Raw genomic sequence first — 10,666 nt, 5'->3', positions numbered from 1 at the left:
GATGGAAGAACTCGGATAACAGAGACTCTAACCAGGAGGACTTTTGACTTGGATACACAGACGCCTGTAGAGAACTGGGACAACACAGACTCTTACCAGGATTACTTTGATTTGGATGACAAAGACGCAGACGTGCTACTGTGAGTATGCAGCTTTGGCTTCTAAACATTTGATCGCCTGACCGTATGTGCGCAACTTTTTTTTGCGTATGTACGTAACTTTTTAAAAATATATAAGCTTTATGAACCTTGGGTTAGGTGAACGGTCTTTTGGGCTGAGTGATTGTGTGTGTTGATCAGGTGTTTGAATTGTATTGGCGTGTTCTATGGAGCTAGGAGCTAGCATAGGAGCTAGGAGCTAGCATAACAAACACGCAGGTGTTTTTATGCAGGATTAATTTGTGGCATATTAAATATAAGCCTGGTTGTGTTGTGGCTAATAGAGTATATATATGTCTTGTGTTTATTTACTGTTGTAGTCATTCCCAGCTGAATATCAGGTCACCCCCGGCTCTCACAGCATCTTCCCTATCTGAATAGCTTCAACTCCCCACTAGTCCTTCACTTGCACTTTCCTCATCCACAAATCTTTCATCCTCGCTCAAATTAATGGGGAAATTGTCGCTTTCTCGGTCCGAATCTCTCTCACTTCATGCGGCCATCATTGTAAACAATAGGGAACTTTGCGTATATGTTCAACTGACTACGTCACGCTACTTCCGGTAGGTGCAAGCCTTTTTTTATCAGATACCAAAAGTTGCAATCTTTATTGTCGTTGTTCTATACTAAATCCTTTCAGCAAAAATATGGCAATATCGCGAAATGATCAAGTATGACACATAGAATAGATCTGCTATCCCCGTTTGAATAAAAAAAAATCATTTCAGTAGGCCTTTAAAGCCCCACTTAAGAACTTTCAGTTTTGGTGGATTTTGGCGGCGCCAGTGGACTAAAGCGGTAGTGTTTTGCCAGAAGAAGACCACATTTCCCATGAGGACTAGCGCATATGGTGTATGTATGTACATATGATGTGTCCTGGGCATGACGTTAAAGTGCATCCGGCAGTGGCGGCTCCTCTATGAGGTCTTGGGGCACTAGGAGGTTAACCCCTTTACTACTGTCACCCCAGGTAGTCCTTGGCAAAGGCCTAGTACCTGACTGCCCCCTAGCCAGGGATACAGTGAAGACCTCAACGGCGGAGCAGGCGGAAGACGGTGGATTTAAGAACTACCACAATGGCTGCGATGGTGGAAGAAGGCTGCAGCAGACAAGGGTCCCCCGTTGTTTTGGACTCTATGCCACTGGACCCCGACCCGATTCTGTCAAGGATGGTGTGGTGACTGTCTGTGCACCAGTTTCCCCACGTTAAACAAAGTCACGCACAGGCATCCTCCATAAAGGGATACACCCCTACCAGAAGGGTCGTCATACTCGTTCGAGTGACCGCCGATGATGAGCGCATATGGATGTCCGATGTGATATTGGCACAAAAGTTAGGTGTCTAATGGCTATGCTGATGACTATCAACAAATGGTCTTGGATTGTTCTACAAACATGACGCTACTCGCAGGAAAGTATCCGGGTGGATGCAGGTTCAAAGCAAAAGACCGGCAGGAGAGTTTTATCGAAGGAAGTAGTGTGGAACTATCACTCTGGTGGCTATTTATTGCAACCATGCAAATTTTCCGATAGCTAACATTAGCATTAGCATTAGCATTTTGATACGAGCATCGAAAGTCACTTACTAGTTTAGCAGGAACAGAGCCAATGCAGCATCGGTCTGGAATCCCTAATCTTTGAGCTCACGCCAGTGAGTGAAAGCCGGGACAATGTTGATCCTTGACTGTCCTTTTATCTCCTCAGACAAAACTTTTCGTTTCTTTGGTTGTTTTGCAGCTTTGGCTAAGATAGCAGTAATTGCCAAAGCATTCTTTTTCTTTTAGTTTTCTGGCAGGCATATATTTGTGATATACTTTGATGCTTTAGAATGACATTGTATTGTGTGATCATGCTACTGGTACTTTTCCACTCTGGAGATGTCCGTGCGGCCGGTATACTTCCGTTGCCTTATTTTCTGTTGTTGATTTCCATATTTGGTCCTGGAGCGCCCAGTGTCTGTACAAACAGGATGAATCAGTCCTCAAAAGGGAGGTTTGAGCTGGTACCGAAGGACGCGACCCCTCTTCTTATCAGCAGGTGCATCCCTCTCTGTAAGGTGGGGGGGGGGGGGGGGTCCTGCCTTCTCACTGTAAGAGTTACCTTCTTTTGTCTTACTTTTAGACTTCGCTATGTGATGATATTATTGAGTTGTAAGGGCTGGTCTCCTAAAACTTTAGTAAAACTTGGCCAAGAACTATTCTGTCTCGGTGGTCCTTTTTACTCAACGTATATGTCATCCAAAAGAACTTGGGTGTGACCTTACTAGTGTTCACTTCACAGCCATTTATGGTTCATCTAGTTATAAACATTATTTACACATGACTTTTGTCTGTGTCAGTCACTATGTTATTTAGTCACTACAGTAATTGTGTTCACATCCACAGGAACCACATGGGTTAGTCTACTCTATACAGAGTCCAGGTGAGGATGGTCTGTAGAAGAAGACAGAGTCCAGGTGAGGATGGTCTGTAGAAGAAGACAGAGTCCAGGTGAGGATGGTCTGTAGTAGAAGACAGAGTCCAGGTGAGGATGGTCTGTAGAAGAAGACAGAGTCCAGGTGAGGATGGTCTGTAGTAGAAGACAGAGTCCAGGTGAGGATGGTCTGTAGTAGAAGACAGAGTCCAGGTGAGGATGGTCTGTAGAAGAAGACAGAGTCCAGGTGAGGATGGTCTGTAGTAGAAGACAGAGTCCAGGTGAGGATGGTCTGTAGTAGAAGACAGAGTCCAGGTGAGGATGGTCTGTAGTAGAAGACAGAGTCCAGGTGAGGATGGTCTGTAGAAGAAGACAGAGTCCAGGTGAGGATGGTCTGTAGAAGAAGACAGAGTCCAGGTGAGGATGGTCTGTAGTAGAAGACAGAGTCCAGGTGAGGATGGTCTGTAGTAGAAGACAGAGTCCAGGTGAGGATGGTCTGTAGAAGAAGACAGAGTCCAGGTAAGGATGGTCTGTAGAAGAAGACAGAGTCCAGGTGAGGATGGTCTGTAGAAGAAGACAGAGTCCAGGTGAGGATGGTCTGTAGAAGAAGACAGAGTCCAGGTGAGGATGGTCTGTAGTAGAAGACAGAGTCCAGGTGAGGATGGTTCTGTAGAAGAAGACAGAGTCCAGGTGAGGATGGTTCTGTAGAAGAAGACAGAGTCCAGGTGAGGATGGTCTGTAGTAGAAGACAGAGTCCAGGTGAGGATGGTCTGTAGAAGAAGACAGAGTCCAGGTGAGGATGGTCTGTAGTAGAAGACAGAGTCCAGGTGAGGATGGTCTGTAGAAGAAGACAGAGTCCAGGTGAGGATGGTCTGTAGAAGAAGACAGAGTCCAGGTGAGGATGGTCTGTAGAAGAAGACATAGTCCAGGTGAGGATGGTCTGTAGAAGAAGACAGAGTCCAGGTGAGGATGGTCTGTAGTAGAAGACAGAGTCCAGGTGAGGATGGTCTGTAGTAGAAGACAGAGTCCAGGTGAGGATGGTCTGTAGTAGAAGACAGAGTCCAGGTGAGGATGGTCTGTAGTAGAAGACAGAGTCCAGGTGAGGATGGTCTGTAGTAGAAGACAGAGTCCAGGTGAGGATGGTCTGTAGTAGAAGACAGAGTCCAGGTGAGGATGGTCTGTAGAAGAAGACAGAGTCCAGGTGAGGATGGTCTGTAGTAGAAGACAGAGTCCAGGTGAGGATGGTCTGTAGTAGAAGACAGAGTCCAGGTGAGGATGGTCTGTAGTAGAAGACAGAGTCCAGGTGAGGATGGTCTGTAGTAGAAGACAGAGTCCAGGTGAGGATGGTCTGTAGTAGAAGACAGAGTCCAGGTGAGGATGGTCTGTAGTAGAAGACAGAGTCCAGGTGAGGATGGTCTGTAGTAGAAGACAGAGTCCAGGTGAGGATGGTCTGTAGTAGAAGACAGAGTCCAGGTGAGGATGGTCTGTAGTAGAAGACAGAGTCCAGGTGAGGATGGTCTGTAGTAGAAGACAGAGTCCAGGTGAGGATGGTCTGTAGTAGAAGACAGAGTCCAGGTGAGGATGGTCTGTAGTAGAAGACAGAGTCCAGGTGAGGATGGTCTGTAGTAGAAGACAGAGTCCAGGTGAGGATGGGTGCACCCTGGCAGGACCATGGCAACAGTGTGTGACGTCACAATAATCTATTTCAGGGCCAAATGGCTGACAATTCTCCACCCCTGCTGAAGGAAAAACAAAAATGAGGATCAGCGACGGAGAGCCGCGCTGAAATGAAATAAACAGCCTCTCTTAAGCTGGATTTATCTCCGTATTTCTGCCATCCTTCTAATTTATTCCCCCAACACAATTACTGCCTTTTCAAAAGTCATATTGGCGGCGGCGGGAGATGATTGCGTGGTATCTGCGCCTCAATGACTTGGAAGGTGGAACACATCCCGCTCTACTTCTGTAGATTATCCACTTGATAGACGTTCACTCTTTTGTCCAGGCAATGTAGGACACACACACACACACACACACACACACACACACACACACACACACACACACACACACACACACACACACACACACACACACACACACACACACACACACACACCGTGCACAGGAAGGGAGTGGGCTCATCATCTTTAGTTGTGATTACAAGACTTGGCAAGCTGTGCTCTGCCTGTTTGTCTCACAAGTGGATTAGTGATCCCTCCTCCGTTTGTGTGGGACTTCTCTCCACATTCACCATTTCACCAAATCACACCGAGCACTTTTCTCACACACGGAATCTACGATTAGTTTTGTACGCACTAGGGTTGACCCCATACCAATATGTCGGTACCAACGTGTCTTTCAATACTTTTCTAAAAAAAGGTGAAGGTCTTTATTGTAACAACAAATGTTAGTGTACATGAAACATATGTTTATTATTGTCATTTAGTCCTTCAATAAAATGTTGAACATACTAGACAACTTGTCTTTTAGTAGTAAGTAAACAAACAAAGACTCCTAATTAGTATGCAGTAACATATTGTGTCATTTATACACCTATTATTTTGTCAAAAGTATGAGGGACAAACTGTAAAAATGGATTATTAATCCACTTATTAATTTACTGTTAATATCTGCTTATTTTCTGTTTGAACATGTTCTATCTACACTTCTGTTCAAATGTAATAATCACTTATTCTCTTCTTTGATACTTGACATTAGTTTTGGATGATACCACACATTTAGGTATGGATGTGATACCAAGTAGTTACAGGATCATACATCGGTCATATTCAAAGTCCTCATGTGTCCAGGGACGTATTTACTGACAATTTACCGATTTTGTGCTAATAATAAAAAAAATATCAATTGTAGAACCGACTATATACGGTTCTTGTACTCGGTATCGTTACAGTTGTTTGTATGGATCCACCCGTTTGTTTACATTACATCAGCTATTGTATCCTCCTACAGTGTGTAGGGAAGCATGTTTAGCTATGCTAATAATAATAATACATTATTTTTTGGTGTAGAATCTTGATGTGTGAATGTTGGACGTTCACACATAAAGGTTCTACACCAAAAAAAAAAAAAAAATTATTATTAGTATTATTAATGTGTGAATGTCAAACATTCACACATTAAGGTTCTACACCAAAAAAAAAAAATCTATTTATTATTAGTATTATTAATGTGTGAATGTCAAACATTCACACATTAAGGTTCTACACCAAAAAAAATAATCTATTTATTATTAGTATTATTAATGTGTGAATGTCCAACATTCACACATTAAGGTTCTACACCAAAAAAAAAATCATCTATTATTAGTATTATTAATGTGTGAATGTCCAACATTCACACATTAAGGTTCTACACAAAAAAAGATATATATTTATTATTATTAGTAATGTGTGAATGTCGGACATTCACACATTAAGGTTCTACACCAAAAAAAAAAATCTATTTATTATTAGTATTATTAATGTGTGAATGTCAAACATTCACACATTAAGGTTCTACACCAAAAAAAAGCGTCTATTTATTATTAGTATTATTAATGTGTGAATGTTTGACATTCACACATTAAGGTTCTACACCAAAAAAAAATCATCTATTTATTATTATTATTAGTAATGTGTGAATGTCGGACATTCACACATTAAGGTTCTACACCAAAAAAAAATCATCTATTATTAGTATTATTAATGTGTGAATGTCCAACATTCACACATTAAGGTTCTACACACAAAAAAATATATATTTATTATTATTAGTAATGTGTGAATGTCGGACATTCACACATTAAGGTTCTACACCAAAAAAAAAAATCTATTTATTATTAGTATTATTAATGTGTGAATGTCAAACATTCACACATTAAGGTTCTACACCAAAAAAAAATCATCTATTTATTATTAGTATTATTAATGTGTGAATGTCAAACATTCACACATTAAGGTTCTACACCAAAAAAAAATCATCTATTTATTATTAGTATTATTAATGTGTGAATGTCCAACATTCACACATTAAGGTTCTACACCAAAAAAAAAATCATCTATTATTAGTATTATTAATGTGTGAATGTCAAACATTCACACATTAAGGTTCTACACCAAAAAACAATCATCTATTATTAGTATTATTAATGTGTGAATGTCAAACATTCACACATTAAGGTTCTACACCAAAAAACAATCATCTATTATTAGTATTATTAATGTGTGAATGTCAAACATTCACACATTAAGGTTCTACACCAAAAAACAATCATCTATTATTAGTATTATTAATGTGTGAATGTCAAACATTCACACATTAAGGTTCTACACCAAAAAAAAATCATCTATTTATTATTAGTATTATTAATGTGTGAATGTCCAACATTCACACATTAAGGTTCTACACAAAAAAATATATATATTTATTATTATTATTAATGTGTGAATGTTGGACATTCACACATTAAGGTTCTACACCAAAAAAAAAATCTATTTATTATTAGTATTATTAATGTGTGAATGTCAAACATTCACACATTAAGGTTCTACACCAAAAAAAAAATCATTGATTTATTATTAGTATTATTAATGTGTGAATGTCAAACATTCACACATTAAGGTTCTACACCAAAAAAAATCATCTATTTATTATTAGTATTATTAATGTGTGAATGTCAAACATTCACACATTAAGGTTCTACACACAAAAAAAATATATTTATTATTATTATTAATGTGTGAATGTTGGACATTCACACATTAATAATAATAATAATAAATAGATGATGTTTTGGTGTAGAACCTTAATGTGTGAATGTCCAACATGTCCAAGTCCTCATGTGTCCAGGGACGTATTTACTGACTTTATAAACAATAATATACATTTTTAAAAAAGGAAAAAATATTTTGTCACAATAAAAAATATCAGTGTAATCATAGTAGAATGGACTAGATACACTCTTGTACTTGGTATCATTACAGTGGATGTCAGGTGTAGATCCACCCATGGCGTTTGTTTACATTGTGAAGTAGTGAGCTATTGTATCCTCCTACGGTGTGTAGTGAAGCATGTTTAGCTATTCCTCGTCCTCCAGTGATAACCTGATACCTGTAGTAATTTAGAAGTAGCTAAAACACTGCGGATGGACGTTAGCCGCTAGCGAGCTAGCCATGTCTTAAAGCAGCTCTTCCTGAGGGTGTTTCAGTTTTATAACTTCACCTTTATCTTTACTTTTTACACCAAAATGTGTCCATTCTCCCTGTTCTGTCTACACACTGTGTCTGCTTGTAAGTACTCTGTGTGTGTGCGCTGCCCAACATGCTCGTAAAACCAGCAATGCCCGTTTAAAAAAAAGGGGGGGGGGGGGTGGGGACTGGTACTTTTTCGAGGCTGTATAGTACTGAATATGATGTATTAGTATAGCAGTACAATATACCTTACAAGCTTAGTACAGACTTTAGGAGTCAGTCCACAGTTAAACCATGGGAGGCCTGGTCACAAACTTTTAAAAGCCGCTGGTCTTTGATGTCGGGGGAAGTGCAGACGTGACACACTTCCTGCTACTTTCAAATAGTTGCAACAATTGCCAGTCCTCCATGGTAGCAATGGTGTTGTGTGTGTGTTAACAAATAGCAATTGTTGTTGATGAAAATGTGCAACAATGTGTGAATATAAGGGGGTTCTCTGCTTAGGCTACTGCCCCCGCCACCAACGCTCCCTCTAAGGTGCGTAATTGCGCACTGCTTACACGTCCTCTGCGCACTGCTTACGCAGATCTATGCTGCGCACTAAATCACATCCCATCTGAACTATAAACATAACAATTTGTCGTGTATCATTTTGCAATATGAGTAACAGGTGACAACACCTGGCCACACAATGTTGTGTATCATTGTGCAATATGAGTAACAGGTGACAACACCTGGCCACACAATGTTGTGTATCATTGTGCAATATGAGTAACAGGTGACAACACCTGGCCACACAATGTTGTGTATCATTGTGCAATATGAGTAACAGGTGACAACACCTGGCCACACAATGTTGTGTATCATTGTGCAATATGAGTAACAGGTGACAACACCTGGCCACACAATGTTGTGTGTAATTGTGCAATATGAGTAACAGGTGACAACACCTGGCCACACAATGTTGTGTATCATTGTGCAATATGAGTAACAGGTGACAACACCTGGCCACACAATGTTGTGTATCATTGTGCAATATGAGTAACAGGTGACAACACCCGGCCACACAATGTTGTGTATAATTTTGCAATATGAGTAACAGATGACAACACCTGGCCACACAATGTTGTGTATCATTGTGCAATATGAGTAACAGGTGACAACACCTGGCCACACAATGTTGTGTATCATTGTGCAGTATGAGTAACAGGTGACAACACCTGGCCACACAATGTTGTGTATAATTGTGCAATATGAGTAACAGGTGACAACACCTGGCCACACAATGTTGTGTATAATTGTGCAATATGAGTAACAGGTGACAACACCTGGCCACACAATGTTGTGTATCATTGTGCAATATGAGTAACAGGTGACAACACCTGGCCACACAATATTGTGTATAATTGTGCAATATGAGTAACAGGTGACAACACCCGGCCACACAATGTTGTGTGTCATTGTGCAATATGAGTAACAGGTGACAACACCCGGCCACACAATGTTGTGTATAATTGTGCAATATGAGTAACAGGTGACAACACCCGGCCACACAATGTTGTGTATAATTGTGCAATATGAGTAACAGGTGACAACACCCGGCCACACAATGTTGTGTATAATTGTGCAATATGAGTAACAGGTGACAACACCCGGCCACACAATGTTGTGTATAATTGTGCAATATGAGTAACAGGTGACACAATGTTGTGTATCATTGTGCAATATGAGTAACAGGTGACAACACCTGGCCACACAATGTTGTGTATCATTGTGCAATATGAGTAACAGGTGACAACACCTGGCCACACAATGTTGTGTATCATTGCGCAATATGAGTAACAGGTGACAACACCTGGCCACACAATGTTGTGTATAATTGTGCAATATGAGTAACAGGTGACAACACCCGGCCACACAATGTTGTGTGTCATTGTGCAATATGATTAACAGGTGACAACACCTGGCCACACAATGTTGTGTATAATATATATATATATTTTTAAACACATATACCTTTTTACCTTTTGAATTCCTTCCTCTTCTTTCCTGACAATTTAAATCAATGTTCAAGTAAATAGATTTTTTTTTATTGTAAAGAATAATAAATACATTTTAATTTAATTCTTCATTTTAGCTTCTGTTTTTTCGACAAAGAATATTTGTGAAATTATTTCTTCAAACTTATTATGATTAAAATTCAAAAAAATTATTCTGGCAAATCTAGAAAATCTGTAGAATCCAATTTAAATCTTATTTCAAAGTGTTTTGAATTTCTTTTAAAAAATTTTGTTCTGGAAAATGTAGAAGAAATAATGATTTGTCTTTGTTAGAAATATAGCTTGGTCCAATTTGTTATATATTCTAACAAAGTGCAGATTGGATTTTAACCTATTTAAAACATGTCATCAAAATTCTAAAAGTAATCTTAATCAGGAAAAATGACTAATGATGTTCCATAAATTATTTTTTTAAGTTTTTCTCTTCTTTTTTTCGGTTGAATGTTGAATTTTAAAGAGTCGAAATTGAAGATAAACTATGTTACAAAATTGAATTGTCATTTTTTTCGTGTTTTTTCCTCTTTTAAACCGTTCAATTAAGTGTAAATATCATTAATTATTAATAATAACATAGAGTTAAAGGTCAATTGAGCAAATTGGCTATTTCTGGCAATTTATTGAAGTGTGTATCAAACTGGTAGCCCTTCGCATTAATCAGTACCCAAGAAGTAGCTCTTGCTTTCAAAAAGGTTGGTGACCCCTGATATAGAGATAATAATACTGAATAATGACACATTTTAAATATTTTTTGGATCAAAACCCTTTGGGGTCCCTGGGATCAAGTCTGAGTGGAGGCCTTAATGTATATTTTTTTATACATATATTGTATTGGTTTTTCAAATAA

At 39.1% G+C, this 10,666-nt stretch overlaps 1 long non-coding RNA gene across 1 annotated transcript in view; it reads right to left on the bottom strand.

Moving 5' to 3' along the window:
* Window positions 1–4,061: 4,061 nt before the first annotated feature.
* Window positions 4,062–10,666, bottom strand: part of LOC133662938 (uncharacterized) — a 216,453-nt gene continuing 209,848 nt past the window's right edge. Inside the window, exon 3 of the long non-coding RNA XR_009828191.1 lies at window positions 4,062–4,306. This is a non-coding gene — a long non-coding RNA (uncharacterized LOC133662938). The remainder of the gene's footprint in view (window positions 4,307–10,666) is intronic.

The sequence above is a fragment of the Entelurus aequoreus genome, linkage group LG12 (assembly GCF_033978785.1).
Source record: "Entelurus aequoreus isolate RoL-2023_Sb linkage group LG12, RoL_Eaeq_v1.1, whole genome shotgun sequence".
Taxonomy (NCBI): Eukaryota; Metazoa; Chordata; class Actinopteri; order Syngnathiformes; family Syngnathidae; genus Entelurus; species Entelurus aequoreus.
Note: the sequence above shows the minus strand (reverse complement) of the source record. Positions and strands in the feature narration are given on the sequence as shown.